Source organism: Chelonia mydas, chromosome 6 (assembly GCF_015237465.2).
Source record: "Chelonia mydas isolate rCheMyd1 chromosome 6, rCheMyd1.pri.v2, whole genome shotgun sequence".
Lineage (NCBI taxonomy): Eukaryota > Metazoa > Chordata > Testudines > Cheloniidae > Chelonia > Chelonia mydas.
In genome coordinates, this window is record NC_051246.2 from 124805096 (window position 1) to 124821278 (window position 16183).

At 48.7% G+C, this 16183-nt stretch overlaps 1 long non-coding RNA gene across 1 annotated transcript; it reads left to right on the plus strand.

The window, feature by feature from the left end:
• The first annotated feature begins 1548 nt into the window (after positions 1-1548).
• Positions 1549-5073, plus strand: LOC122466301. The gene is made up of 2 exons (XR_006291709.1): positions 1549-2379; positions 3391-5073. It is a non-coding gene; the product is annotated as an uncharacterized LOC122466301 (long non-coding RNA).
• The last annotated feature ends 11110 nt before the right edge of the window (positions 5074-16183 follow it).

A 16183-nucleotide genomic window follows, 5' to 3' on the forward strand; every position in this document is an offset into this window, starting at 1 on the left:
AAAGCTGGAACTCGATCTGGGAGTGGAAGCCTATTTGTTTGTAGCTGTTCTCTTTCATAAATGCCTCTGGTTTCAAATGGACTCTGATTTCATATACCATGCCATTGATGAAGGTCACATGACACAGGGAGTCAGTGTCAGACCTGGTGCGAGTCTCTTGCTTTGTCTACCACACTGTGCTGCCTCTCATACTATTCAGCTGCCCCTTCTTGTGGCCAGAGGTCATGCTGGCTGCTTAGCAGATGACCTGTAAAGTCAGAGGTAAACCAGCTGGAAGGGGCTTTGCCCTTGGCCTGTCAGTGGTAGCCTGAGCATCACTGCCTACTCCAGTTGTGAACTTGACCTAGGGTGTGAGCATGGGGTGATGAGACTGTTGATTTCTGGTTTTGGAAAGGTGGGACAGATCCTGTAGTATTTGGGGAGGGCATTGGGTGAATTGGTGGGACAATGTTTTGAAAGCCTAGCAGGAACTGGTGGGGCCATTGTGAGGCCCCCTGCACTAGGGAAGCACTGCACTGGGGATGTATTGGGGGCTGCCAGTCAGAGCTGGCATGGACCCCTCGATGTTTCGGAATGGGTCTCCACGCAAGCCAAGCGTATGCTGGTGCAGAGCGTGGAGTGGGAGTGAATCATAGAATATCAGGGTTGGAAGGGATCTCAGGAGGTCATCTAGTCCAACCCCCTGCTCAAAGCAGGACCAATCCCCAACTAAATCCCCAGATCCCTAAATGGCCCCCTCAAGGATTGAATTCACAACCTTGGGTTTAGCAGGCCAATGCTCAAACCACTGAGCTATCCCTCCCCACAAATGAAAGTGGGCAAAGGATCTGCTCTGAAGGGTTCCCACATGACAGGATCCAGAGCCCTGGGTTGGGGGATTTTATCTCCCCCTCTGCCCCTCCCCGCCCACACAGTGCCCAGTTATGCACCTGGTAGGTGGGTGGAGTGGCATTCACAAACAGCTGCATGGGCTCCGGCCATCCTGGGGCGGTAGCTGCCCCCAGGCCAATGCTCTTCCTGCTGTGCATGGGGGAAAGAGGATATGCCCCTTTATGTTCCTCTGTGTGTGGTTTTTAAAGGAGAAGACTAAACGCTCTCACTAGGCTGGTTTGAGGAATTACGGTGGCGTAAGTGCCCTGAGAGCATTGGGCCTGCACTGGGCGGAGCCGTACTTTGCCCAGTGCTGGTACCAGCGCGTCCTGGCCAGGGACCGAGCTAGTCCACAGCCAAACCAAACATCTAGCCCCACATTCGGCTCTTGGGTTCCCATGGGGTTGTGGTCTGTTTACCTCAGTAGCTGAGCGAAGAGTTCAGCCCTTAGAATTTGCCTTGGAACAGTTACTGCGCATTCCATGCATCCTAATACTGAGCTGAATTTCATTGGTCTCAGTTCCTATCACCAGGCTGGATCTCCATCTGCGGCGCCTCAGTGGGTGGCCAACCCCAGGCTATTATATGCCCCACTTAAGTCCCCTATGACTGAGGGCCTGATTCAAGAGCCATTGGAGTCAGTGGGAGTCTTTCTATTCACTTAAATCAACCCAGGATCAGGTCCTTACTGAGAACAGGCTGCGAGACATATGCTAACCCTTCCCATTTCTGTAGCTGTTGAAGCAGTAACAGGTATTTCTAGGTACTCTTTTGAGAGCCTTTATATAGATAAATCTTATGTAGCTACGATTTACTCCGCTATTTAAAGGCATCAATGAACAGGCCCAGCAGTGCTCCTGGAAAGACAATTAATACAGCTGGACGCTGCCCCAGGCATAGACAGTCCCAAAGGATAGTTTACAAAATTAGTATTTTTCATTTGATTCACTGTTGTTATTGGCCAAAAGACATAAAAAAATGTTTGGGGCGTAATATTTGCCTGTGAAAAATGTTTAGCAATATGCTCAGCAAAAGATACCATCTCGGTGAAAGAATGCTGAAGTAACAAGATGAGTTTCTGACAGGACTATCAAAGACAAGCGGCCAAGTCACTTAATGTCTGTATTCCACAGTTTTCCCACTTGCAAAAGTGGGCCAGTAATGCTCAGCTCCATGTTAAACGACTGGCAATAATGGGGATAATAATAAATTGTGCTTTTCAAAGTGCTTTGAGATCTGCAGATGAAAAGGACCAGCGATGCTATAAGGGTGTTTAATGTTATTTTACCGATTCCAGTTAAGCAAACTTGGCCCAGGTGATTGTTAACGACATCAGTCAAATTCAGTACCCTGTTGTCATTAGCCAGATATGTGCTCCGCGGACTGCAGCTCCAACGGGGCCACCTGGGAAACCCATCATGAATAGCACGCAGAACCTCGCTCCCAAGCAGTGGAACAAACTCCATCATCCCCTGGGCAGGGCTTCGCAGCAGGAATGTGCAAACACAGGTGTGTAGGTTTCATGAGATTTAAATGAGGTTGGAGCTATTCGGGAATCCAGTCTGGTTTTGGTTAGGAGAGTGTCTCCTGCAAGCTGGAGGATGGGTTCATACTGCCCATGTGCAGCTATGCGCTTGCTGCGATGTGAATTGCCTTTGTGGTGTGGCTTTCTATAGAAGAACAATCATAAAAAACCAAATACAAGTAAGTGGAGATATGTAGGCTGTAGTCTAATCAAATATTGATCCTAGCCCATATTCTGCACCACTTCCTTACGGTGAGTGGTGCCTAGCTCCACGAGCAGTGATTTCACTGCTCACGTCGCACAGTCTGTCCCTCTGTGTTCTGTATTACTCAGCATGTAATCGGTACTGGACAGCTTTGGTACAGCAACTTTATTTGGCTGAGGGGGTTTTGTTTTTTTTTTAAAGCGGAAGATTTTTACGTGACTGAAATGTGTTAATGTGCCTGTAAAATGAAATAAAACGCAACTGAAAGTTGTTTTGAACGCAGATGGGACCAATAGAGGGCCCAGCCCAAAGCCCATTGGAGTGTATGGAAAAACTCCTGATATTGCCCGGTCCAAAGCATATTAGAGTCTAAGGAAAGACCCCCCCCCCGATATGAACCAGTCCAAAGACCTGTCAATGAGTTTTGAGATCCAACCCCTGATATGCTTTTTGAATCAGCTTAAGCCCTTACTGAAAACATGACTTTGAGCTGAAACAGGCTGGATCTTCTCTGTTTACAGGAAATGTTTTCACTAAAGCCATTGCTTTGTGTGAAGAGTCACAGCTTCCAGGTCCATTTTACTCACACAGCCCTCCACGTTCTCCCTTTTCTGAGTAGCTAGGACGGGATGTTTCCAAAGTTAGCACATAGGGGGACTGGGCTGGGCTGGCTCTGATTTGTAAAGCAAGGTTCTTATTCCAAAATGAATTCACACTCTGCCCTAGGGTGACGAATTCCCCCAATTCAAGGCACACTGATGGCTATTCAGGCTCTCTCTGTTCTTTGCAGCTCCCCACTTTGGACCGCTTGTGCATTCCCCTCTTCCGGTCGGGCAGATGAGTTTGGAAGCCAATGGGCTCCATTCATCCCTGACATTCCTCTGGCAGAACACACTCTCCAGACCTCCAGGGGCAGAAAGTTTGCCAACAGTAAGGATGTGGTGGAGTACGCTTCTGCAACCCCCCACTGTGCCAGGGGACTGGAGCAAGCTGGAGCAGCCCCAATGGGTACGTCTACACTGCACACTAAGCCCAGGCTCTGACTCAGGTTTGAGCCCAAATTCCCCTTCACACAAATCAGTCCGACTCAGGGCAGCAGGTGCTCAGGACCAAGGACCCTGCTAAGGGAGTGGGTCAGAGCCTGAGTCCCGCCGAGTCTTGGGTCCAACACCTGTCATTTTGCAGTGTGGATGCAGAGCAAGCTGCAGACCTGAGTCCGAAACAATGGTGTAGTGGGGCTGGCTCTCTGTGGAACCATGTACTGGGACTATTGCCTCATGGCGCACGCCATTTTGAGGTCGCACTGCATGGAGGATGCCATTTTAGAACGTGCGAGGTCATGCTGGCAGGGGCATTCTGGTAAATGCCCATTCCGGACTACACCACTGGTCAGAAGGACTGCGCAGTGCAGTACAGACGTATTAGCACTGCTGTGTCGGGCCGTGCGGACCAGGGTCCAGCAATTGTAAACCCAGGTTTATAATGTAGTGTGGACGCTCAAGTGGCGGCTTGGATACATGGAGTCCCACAAGCCTGGGTCCCCAAGACCCGAGTTCGCAATGTATCCAAAGTATCCAGAGTGGGCAGAGGTATCCCAAGTGGGCAGAGCCAGCCCAGGAGAGGGTGTGGCCAGGCCTGTCAGGAGCTGTGTTGATTCAGTGCCTTCCTTGGGCAGCCTCCACTCTCCTGTGGAACCCTGGGCTGATATTATTTTAAAGCTCCCTTCTCTAGCGAAACAGCTGTGGGAGGCAGCTGTGGTGCCACCCTCCCCGCAGGGAGAATCCGCCCCAGGGTCCATGAGTTCCCTGGCTGCTCCCACAGGAGGAAACCCAGACATTGTAGCTCCTGCGTCTGACTCCTGTGATGGTCCTCCTGCCTGCCCTCACCTGTGCCACAGTAACAGAGACGTGCTGGGGGAGCTTTGCTCCTGCTGGCGGTTCCCTTCGACCTTTGGGATCTCTGGGGTAACACGGCCTCCTGTGATCTTGGCCACTTGTGGCTTTTAAGAAATCCAGCACTGTTCTTGCAGGGATGTTAGCCTGAGGCTCCTGGCTAGACTTCAGCTGGGGGATTCCAAGGGGCCAATGTCATCTTTGGTAAAACTTCATTGACCTCAGCATAGTTACACCAAGGATAAACTATGCCAGCTTGTGCGCCAGGACTCATGAAACTGGGCAGTCACTTACCTTATAACCTGACTGTGGTCACAGGTCATCTACCTACTCAAGCCATAGCACCCCTTGGTAAGTCCTGTGTGACTTCTCATCTCCATCAGGAGTCAGGATTGACATGTACAACCTCCCGTAAGGTGGAAAGGTCACATACTGATGTGATTGACTCCATCTGCAGCAATGTGTTGGGTGAAGCTAATGTGGCTTGAAAGCAATGTGTTCACGGATTGAGCAATATGCGATGGATGCTTGTTTGGCTTCTTTCTCTGGCAACGCCCATAAAATGAACTTGTGACAAAGAATCTGAGAGCAGAAATTGCTTTGACAGACCATGGGATTGCATGGGAAACCTTCCCTTTCCCCTACTAGCCAAAGCATCAAGAGTCCTTGAATAGCAGATTTGTCTAGCTGATCTCTCAGGAATTGGTTATCCACGGAGAGGGTGATTTTGTAGGGATAACAGCATCCTCTGATGTTCAGCCCCACTCCCCCGGTGTCTTTCCAAAGGATGAAATGTACGTGCAGGGCGACAGAGGCTCTGTGAATGGAGATGAATAAGACCTTGGAAGAGAAAATGATTTTTGAACCCATTTTCATTGTGCTTTATTAACAGGCTACATAACCCAGTGGGGAGGGTGTTTTTACAGGAGCTCCTCTGTGCAGATCTGCAGAGGATATGAATTCGTTACGGCTCTACCTAGGGAGCCTTGGGTCTCTAGCTCAGTCTGTAGCAACTCATACTTTCAGATCTGGAAGTCCCTCTTCAACCCCCGGGCAGTCACAGATACACATGCCTTCCCCTTCACACATGCAAAAATCCCAGCTGTTGAATGAAAAGTGGAGAATGCTGCAGAATGGAGCTGTTTGCTGACTGCATAATATCCAGTGGGTATTACCCAGGGATCCTGCAGAATGGAGCTCAGCAATGCTCCGGTCTGCCATTACTTGCCACGGGGAGGAATTTCTTGTGGTAAAGCTGTCACTTTCTGTGACTGCAGTCCTGCAAAATCCAGCTTTAGCTATGAGCTACCCAGACCAATGGCATGCTGCCCTCTTAGCAGGTCTAGTGGTGCTCTAGCAAACGGCCATGAGTGCAGGCATGCATGCGAAAGACACAAAAGGCCTGATCCTCAGCTGGTGTGTCTGGAAGTGGCTCCACAGACTTCAGTGGAGCTACGCCAAGGTACACCAGTTGTAGGTCAGATTAGTGTTCCGGGCACGAATATCTTTCCCAGAATGTTGGAAAGGGGCTCCATGCACCTGCAGATGAAAGGACATGGCATCTCTGAGACGGATTAACTTTGAAAATCTATAAATAGCTTCTGGGGCCATGTAGAGTTTTGGCTCAGGTGACCGAGCTTTAGTGTAACATGGTGGGAGAAGACGAGTAATCTAATGAAGTCTCCAGCCTGAGCTGCTCTCTGCAAAATACACCTGCACATCTTGGCATAATTGGCCCTGCGGCCTGGCAGAATATTCTGCTGAATATTTTGGCTGGATCCAGGACCTTGTGCGGCTTTTGTGGCATGGAAACTGCATATAATTTCTGCTGAATAGAACCCTATATATCAAGTTGACAGTTTCGGGACATTATAAGACCATTTAGTGCTTTCTTGCTCAAAATGAGTCAAAACCAGAATGTAATTATTAAACGATTATTTGACAAACCGTGCAGTAAGAACACGATTTAAAAAAAAAAATTTACCCCAAACCTATTATTCCAGCAAGCGACCGAAAATGAAAAGGAACCGTTACTCTCAAGCAAAACACAAAACAGGGCACAGGTGTCACAAACCGATAGGGGGTATTCGGGTGTGTCTGCGTAGCCCACAATTTACTGCGCTCATTTATTTGTTCAAAAGGGGCTATGGGTCTGATCCTCCTCTCACCTACACTGGTGTAATTCCATCGACTTCAGCAGAGTTGCTCCAGAGAAGAGTCACCTCCCAAATGTTGTCTCCTCTCCTGGAAGTCTCTCAGCTAATGCCTGCCATGGAACACTAGCTGTTCCAATGGTAGAAAATCACTTGTTAGGTTTGGCCAGCTGGGCAAAGTTGGCCTTGAGTCAGTCATCTGCAGGAGGCAGATGCATTTACAGACCAGTTGCAGGAGGACCAAACCGACTAGACAGATCTTGCTTTTACAGTCTCATTTCTTCTGTTTCCCTAAGAGACATAAGTCCTGTGTCTGGAGAAATTTCCGTATGGGATATGCCTCAGAAACTGCCCTGTGTGTATCTGTATCCAAAATGGTCTTAAGGTTTCACAGACCCAGGAGAAGGCCAGTGTTAGTGTGACAGGATCCCTGGGGTGCAGCCTGGGACTGCTGTGCCCCCTGCTGGGCCCCTCTCCAGCCTGGGCTGTCTCTCACAATGCTTTGCTAGTGATAAGCAGCAAACCCCTCCAGGCGCTGTGATCACTCAGCACAACCGCAGGTGGAGCCCCACACCCAGCTCAATTGCATGAATGCTCCCAGAGCCACTCATGAATTACAGAGAAAGGCACCAGCCAAATCCCCCCAGCTCCGAGTCTTGTACTTCAGGAGTATACCATCCTGCACGGCTCAAGACCCTTTCTTGAGCAATGTAAGTTTATTAATTAGTTCACCATTTCATCATTGGAAAGTGAACATACACCAGCCTTTGTAACCTGAGCTGATTTACCAAACACTTTGGGCAAACTCACTGATGAAGATAAATAGTAAAACAAGTTTATTGATAGATAGATTTTAAGTGATAGTCAAAAAGTCAGAGTGGTTACCAAAATAAAGTAAAATGAAATAAAAGCTCCCATTGGCCAGGAATGGGGAAGCGCGGCCAGTGGGAGCTTCGGGGGAGGTACCCACAGGCAAGAACAGCTCACGGAGTTCTCTGCTCCTCCTTCCACCGGGGCCGCAGGGAAGTGGTGCCCGCTGCTTGCCGGAACGGAATGGCACGGGGCCAGGGCTGGGGCAGGCAGGGAGCCTACCCTGGCCCTGGTGCGCGCCCCTACCACCCCGGAGCTGCTCAAGGTAAGCAGTGCCGGGCTGGAACCCGAAACCCTCCTACATCCCGCACCCTAACTCCCTGCCCTGAGCCCCCTGCCTGCATCCCAACCCCCTGCCACACCCCACACTCCCTCCTGCACCCCAACCCCCTGCCCTGAGCCCCCTGCCACACCCCTCCTGCACCCCAACTCCCTGCCCTGAGCCCCCTGCCTGCACCCCAACCCCCTGCCACACCCCACCCTCCCCCCTGCACCCCAGCCCCCTGCCCTGAGCCTCCTGCTGCACCCCACGGGCAGGGGCAGGGGCAGGGGCAGCGGGGGGTGGGGGTGATGCGGCCCTTGGGCCAACATACGAGTGCTCATGTGGTCCTCCTGGTGATTCGAGTTTGAGACCCCTGATTTAGATCAAGCAATGTTCTCACCCACTGGATCTTACAGTCCTTAATATATAAGTTTGTCTCTTAAACCTGGGCCAGTCTCCTCTGTTGGAGTCTTCAGTTTTCTGAGCATTCTCGTTGCTTGCAGCATAGGTGGGGGGAGGAGAAAAGGCCAATCATGGGGCCCCTGTGTTCTGTTTTATACCTTTAGTCCTTGTGCTTGGAGAGCACAAGTCCGGGCATGTCTGGTGGGCATTGCTGAGTCACAAGGTGAAGCAATACCCCCAGTGTGTCTCCTGTGAGTGAGGCAAGGAATTGTAACTCCTCTTCTGGACAATGGCTAGTGATGTCTGTTCAGCACCCACCCGGGCGCTGGTTACCTCTTCTCTTGTCATTGTCTCTGGAGAGCTAGTGTCTGGGCATTTCTCAAACCCACAGTATATTTTAGTGAAAACCATACAACATAATTCTTATAATTTTATATGCATTAATGATACACATATTGAGATAGAACAATGGCTTTCAGCGGATCATAACCTTTCCCATGATACCTCACATGGCCTGCTTTATATACAATATCACAATTATATTTAAATGAGGAATATGAGGGTTACAGGCCCCCCCCCCCCAAGGTGTAGAACATCACAGTTAGCATCTCTGGTAAGCACTTAAGAGTGAAAAGAAAAGGAGGACTTGTGGCACCTTAGAGACTAACCAATTTATTTGAGCATGAGCTTTCATGAGCTACAGCTCACTTCATCGGATGCAACTTAAGAGTGGTACATTAGACTGAGCTCTCTGCCCAGGAAGATCTGAATACAGCTTTGGAGCCTTCCTAAACAATTTTTTTGAAAACCAAGGAGCCAGATTGTCGTCTGGTGTAAACTGGAATAACGCAGCCAAAGTCAATGGAGTTCCTGTGACTTACACTAGCTGAGAACCTGGCCTATGTACTGCGTTTGGATCAGGATGTTAGCAATCAAACAATTACGTATTTCATGCCAGTTCTCCTCAGATTTAATATCCTTTTCCTTTTCCCAATGGGCTCCTTAAGTAGGGCCTTCTCAGACCCTCTGCATCATAATGTAATATACCCCGAGGGAATAAACAACAGCAGAAAACCTACCCCAAGCAGAACTCCCTATAACCCTGAAAAGGAGAGGAGCCAGATGTGCCATGAAGCCCACCAGAGATATTGCTCCTGCCCATCTATTTAACACAGAAGCAGATAAGATATTATGAGATCTGGCTTTTAACTTTGCAAATGGCCCTGAGCCAGAATCCCCAGAATCTGGGATATTTGAAATCTGGATCCAGACCCACATTCTGCACTTTAGCCTCTCGCTATTCTATTTGTATTTTTGTTCCTCCTTCTTTTAGACCCAGGTCATGCTGCAGGTTGTGCCATGAGTGCAGGGGACTGGTCTAGATGACCTCTCGAGGTCCCTTCCAGTCCTATGATTCCCTCCATCCACCTTGGAGCTTTTATTTGTGCTGGTGGCAGAAATCCATGCAAGGCAGAGTTTATTTACAGTGAAGGGTAAGTGGGAGGCTGTGATCAGGATGGGATCTGAGGACAGAAAGAGCTTGTGTGTAGGAACTGTAAATGAGTTGGGTCTGGGAATTTGCAGAACCTGTTACACCCAGATTTTTCCAAATTCCGCTCTGTTCCATGGCCTGGGTGTAATAATGTACATTTATACCCTTGAATGGACGTGTGTGTATATGTTTACAGATGATTAGTCATGAACTATTAGTGTTTTCAAGCCATGAGCCTGATCCTTCAACCACGGCTTCTGCAAGCAGTCAAACTGATTTCAACTGACTGCATGGAAAACATGGTGGTTTTAGGTGTGGGGGACCTCAGATGGTGTGAACGGGTGTAGCATCCTCAAGATCAATGGAGCTATTCCAGTTTGCCCTTGAAATCAATAGGGCTACTCACATCAGCGCCCTATGATGTAAGCGAGTATCTACCTTTGCCAACACGTGATTTAATCTCTGTTTTGCGTGTGGATCAATTATGCTGTAATAACATTTCCTGCATGTCGCCCGGGGTGTGGCACACACAGGCAGAGACAAGACGCGGATCTTTAATCAGCGCTCTGCTGATCATCAGCAGGCTGCAGGGACATGGTGACGTGCCTTGACTGGGAGATGTGGATGCAGTTTGATGATCTGGGTTATTTCTAAAATCATTGCTCCTAAAGGACGGCAGGACAGACAGTCCTGGACAGCCTGAGTATTGGTGGTACTGGGGACAGCTGAATCACTCTGCGTTGTAACCAGAAACATTTCTTTGGCTCACAAGTACGTGGGATGTTCAGCTTCTCCATGGGGTTTTTGCCCGTCACCCCCATAGGCTCTGGGGCTCCTCTTTGGGGGTATGTACTCTGTAGTCGGCACCCTCTGTTCCTGTTCCCATCCAGCATCCCATTTCCCCCCCGTGGAGGTCTCAGGCTGCTCCTCCATCAGGTTCAGAGGAGCTACCTGCTGAGGCCTCTACCCTCCCCAGTGTCGTGTAGGAATTTCCACCGGGGCGGGGGTTGCTGGAGTTTGCCCTCCACCCAGCCGGCAGCAGCTGGCCAGGCAACCGTCTTGTTTGTGCTGCCACCTCTTCTGTACTAGGCGGCGGGTCCAGAGATGCCCCAGAAGGGTTGTGGATGTAGCTAGGCCCAGCTAGGCCCAGAGGCTCAGTTCGAGCTACAGCGAGGCAGCTGTGGGCCCCAAGACCCGAAGAATGCAAAAGAGCATCTTCCAGTTCCACCTGCTGCTCCCCTGAGGCCCCTGGCAAGGACGATGGACAGGGACCGTGGTGGCAGGAGGTGTCCTCTGAAGAAGAGTGGGCCATCTAATTTCAGACCAGACCAAGAAATAGGGGGAACAACTCCCTCACCCCCGAAGAGATCTAGAGTTAGTCCATATGTGAGGTGGGTCCAGGGCTTCTCGGGACGCTTGGCGTGTTTGGAGACTGTGGATGCTACAGTAACTAGCAAAACTAACCCAAATTAACCTAAAAAGAACAGGAGGACTTGTGGCACCTTAGAGACTAACCAATTTATTTGAGCATAAGCTTTCGTGAGCTACAGTCCACTTCATCAGATGCTGGTGCCTCCCCTTGTGTTATGCAGAAGGCGGTGGGCGTGAGTCGACCCAGGGAGTAAAGTGGTGAAGACGAAGAGCGGATTGGGAAATGAGGGTTTGTTTTCTGTAAAAAGGATTTCCCTCTCCTTGTTCAAATCTACTTTTTTTTTTTTTTGGAATCTGGAATTGGGGGAAGAGTTGTTGACAAAATAAACGTCCTTTTGGAAAAACCAGATTTTTGGGGAGGTGAAAATTTCCATTTGATCAAAAAAGCCATTTTCTGTAGGGAAAATACATTTTGATGGAAAATGTTTAATCAGCTCTATTAAGAAGTCCCATAATTGCCTGTCATTAATAAGGTTTACTGCTACAACAGATCCAGAAGAAGGGAGCCAAAGAAAGGAGTTTGGGGCAGGGATTGATCAGGATTTAGGGGTTCATGTATCACCCAAACTTCAGGACCCTAAATCCAAATAAACAGAGCCCTACTACCAGAATCTTTCCCAGCCCTTCTTTCTCTTTGTTCCGACAAGTCAGCTAGATGTTGTGTGAGGTTTGGTTGTACATTTCATTAGCACACTTTAACAAATGACAGCTGTGCTTTTTAAGGTAGACTAGGGGGTTTGTGCACATGCCTACTGAATTGTGTGTCTAAATCCTGTGGTCAGCTTTAAAAAAATCTCCTCCCTGCCAGTTTTCACAGCATGTTATTATTAATGCCTACACGTGCCAGCAAAGTTTAGTTGTAGCATATACAGCTCACTGTGTTTACTGACAAAGCCCTGCTGGAAGTCTCCAAAGGCAGTTCAGAACCATTTTCTTTCCCCCGCCTGTGGTCGTCGCTTTCTAAGTTCAGAGTGACGGCTTTTGTCAACGGGGAGAGTTTAAAGGGTGATGGTTTCAGAATACTGAACAAATGCCAGCTTGTTTAAAATGTAAACGCTCAGGAACCTCCCTCCAGAGAGTGGAAGCGCCGAAATAATTCGTGGCCCTGATCCTGCAATTGGAGCAACATGGTGCAGGATTTGGGCCCATATGTGCCTTCATTAATCTAGTCCATTTAGATTGTGCTATCCCTGTGCTGTCTGAGCACCGACTTTGTCCACATGGTAAAATGAAACATGATTGTAAGCCCGTTGACCCAGGACTGTCCTTTTGCTCAGCTACACTACCTAGAGCAATGGGGCCCTGGTTCATGACTTGGGCTGCTAGGCGTTACAGTAATAATGAACAGTAATACAAGATGAAAATGAAAGTACTCCGTATTGCCAAAGCCAAAGAATTTAAAAATTCTGAGTCTGCCTCTCCTGCCCCCCAAATCATGAGCTTGGCTTAAAAATCATGAATTTGTTTTATAAAAAAAGAAACTGCTACATTCTGGATTCTTTTTATTTGCGTTCTGGTTTCCTAGCCTTCAGGGTCCACGGTTTCAAGCAATCCCATGAGGTCTAGAAGCGTCCATTATTTAGTAAGGGAAGCGTGAGGGTTTTACGCAATCCCATGACTCAAGGAGCTGGGGCTTTAAGACAAAACACCAAACAATGGAGACTCGCCATAACATCTTGAGAGGTGGCCACACTGCGATGATTTGCGTTCTGAGAGCAGGGCCCCTTGTGCTAGGATCGGCACAGGGAGAAACACGGGTGCAACTGTTGTAGGTGACTGCTTCCCCTCTGGTTTTTTCATCTTAGTGAGGACATCCGGGTGGGTCTCCCCTCTTCCCAGAATTTCAGCCCCCACTTGGAGGGGAGGGACGAGAAGGAGAGAGAGCACGCTGAGGCTCAACCTTAGCGCACCAGCATTCAGCCCTCTCTCCCTGCCTCCCCGCAGAACTGCTGCTGAGCGGAGCAGCTGGGAAGGGAGGAGGCAGCGGCAGCTACAGCCTCTCGCCTCAGGGGCTGCTCCTTCCCTGTGCTGGACTGGTCAGAGGCTGCTGAGGGCAGAGCAGCAGGGCCTGGCCAGGCAGACAGGGGGCTAAGTCAGCTCCAGAGGAGAGATTGACCCCTAGCTGCCCTCCCAGCAACTCCTCCTTTCCCCCCCCCACAGGAGGATCAGGTATGGGGGCGGGGAGCTGGTGGGCACTCAGCCTGGTGGGCGGTGCTAGAGGAAGGGGAAGGGGAGGTGTAGGGGATTGATCCACAGGGGAGGACATGGATGGGACATGAGACCGGCTTGAGGTATACGAGCTAAAGGAAGACCAGAGCCGTACAGGGCTGGGGAGTGCTCTTATATGTTTGTAGTACTTTTCATTGACCTTCTGAGTTGGGGGGCTTGGGGGTCATGTTTTCAAGCTTTCCTAGCCAACCATGTTATATTTAAGAGGGTCTGTGTCCCCAGAGCTGCCAACTCTCATTATATTAAGTGCTTTTTCTTAAAGCCCCAGCTCCTGGAATCAGGTGAATATTTGAGAATCTCGGCTCATGTGATTTTATTGTGCGTCTTGGGACATTTTGGTGTTCTTCTTAAAGCTCCAGCTCCTGGAATCAGGTGAATATTTGAGAATCTTGACTCATGTGATTTTATCATGTGTCTCGGGATATTTTGATGTTCTTCTTAAAGCTTCAGCTCTTGGAGTCAAGTGATTATGTGTGAGGGTGTCAGGTTTCATTTAAATAAAAGTTGGGGAGGAAATCTACTGGGGAGGAAATCTTGAGAATGTGAAGCAAATTCACCTTAAAAATTCACAAACAGAAGGCAAACAACAAGAATGTCAAATGTATTACTTTTTTTAAAAAAAACCAACCCTCATGACTTTTAAAGCTAATCTCATGATTTTTGGGTATGGGAGGGGTATTTGTGACTTTTGAAAGCTTGGGACTGGCCACACTGTAATTTGGTGAAAATGAGTTTCCAAGAGTTATGTTTTTTCCAAGTGCAAAGAGATAGCTTGATTCAGAATGACCTTTATGTAATGTTAAAATGGTGCCAAAGTGAGGGAACAAAAGTAAAATCTCCAGGAGAGAGCATGGTGTGTGTGTGTCATCTCTGGCAGTCTGCACAGAGCTTGGAAAACATAAATGGCTGAACTCTGCACAGATTTGCTTTGAAATTTAAAGGTGTGCAATGCACAGGAAACAAAAGGCACTGTCGTTTCCTGGCTACATGCATCACAGCATGCAAAGTTTTACATGATCTCTAAAGTTTCCATATTTCGGTGACAATGGCCACGCAAATCGTTACCAGTCATTCTCCTGTGGAAAGGGGGGGGGGGGGGGGGAAATACCTCCACTTAAAGTTAGAGATAGTTTTGAACATTTTTCTAATAGCAACAACAACAATACTTTGCCACCATTCGTTTTTACTGAGTTGCACACAAGCCAGGCTCTTCCAAAAGAAGCGAAGATCAGTGTATGCAAAGCAAAGGTGATCACTAGCTGGCCGCTGATTGAATCACTGAGAAGATACTGAATAGCGCCACATGGGCGCAGAAGGAATTCAGGAAATGATGGGCAAAGACAAATAGGCATAAAAGATTGAACAAAAAGAAGGAAGGCCCCCCCTATAAAAAACACTTCCATAAAGGTCAGAGGGACGTTAGAAAGAACTCAAATAGTTCCCTGCAACCTCTTTAGGAGATAATCCCAAATCCCTCTACTTTGGGGGTGAAATTCACCCCTGTGCAGAGGGACACAGCCCAGGGTCTCTGTGCCATTTATGTCCTATTTTAAAGATTTTAATGGTGCCCAGGCCCAGTGCTGGGGCCTCTGCATGAGGCTGAATTTCACCATACAGCGATACAAATGGAAAGAAGAGGTCGGATTAATATACAAGGAGGCTTCATTACAGGAAACAGACTTAAATCATTCCAAGAGCTGAAAACACATCGTACACTTCCAAAGACAAGCTTCTACTGAGATTTACAAAACAGGCCTTGGATTTGCTCCAGACCGAAAGATCTAAATAACCGACCCCCTGCAAGTAATACAGCTGAGTCCCTTATATTGAACCCCTGGGAGTTCACCAGCAGAATCAGCCCTGTGGAAGAAGCAATAATGGAAGAAACTGACACAAACAATGGTCTCCCAAAGGTCGTGTGGGAAGCGTATTTAGGAAGCCGGCCTCATGCGAGGGGAGAGTGGGATATGACTTGTGCATGATCTAAAGCAAGCCAATCAATGCTAAGTATTTAGTATCACACTTTTCTTTATGGAATGACCATTATTGTACCTCTACAAAAGCTGGAGCAGGGGTAGGTTATCGATAGGTGCAATTGCTGGAATTGACATGCAGAGGGCAGTGAAATCAGTGTCTGGGTGACTAGGTGTTCTGCATGCATAGAGTAGGTTTATGTAAGCATATAAGTGCAGTTGTAGACACTTGGCCTAGAAGGTTTTGTAGCTTTTCTGCAATGAACGGTCTAGCACCCACAGAGAAATCCCTCCTCCCACTAAGCCGCTGGAGCACCTGCCTGGTATCATTCCTGATTTACATCAACCTAAAGGACATCAGGGTAAGGTGCAGTCTCTAGAAACAGGGCCAGCTCTTGCTGGGTGGCTGAGAAACAGTTATCACTGCTTGGAAGGAGCCACCTGAAACCACCCTCACACTTTCCCAATCCTAGGCTGATCAGCGGCAGGCCAGTTGCCAGTTAGAGCAGCCTAGGAGCTGCTCTGAGGTGTGCCAGCTGCCAACAACCCCAAGAGACCACTGTGGCAGATAGGGAATACTGGGGTACAGGGCACCCTGGCTCTGCCCCTTCTCCTCTGGCCATATCCCTGGAGCAGGCCCCAGGAGAGGTGTAAAGCTAGCATAGCAGATCTACTTCACACTACATGTCCTCCCTCTGAATGGAAGACCGTCGGGGGGCCGGAAAGACCACTTAAAACAGTTTTGCTCTGGGAGAGCAGTGCAAAATTGCCCTAAAGTAGCTCAAGATCTGGCCCACATAGCACGAGGCTCTTTATAAAACTAAATAGATACTGACATGTCATCAGCATCTGTTTTTCCTGGAGATGTTTATACACAAC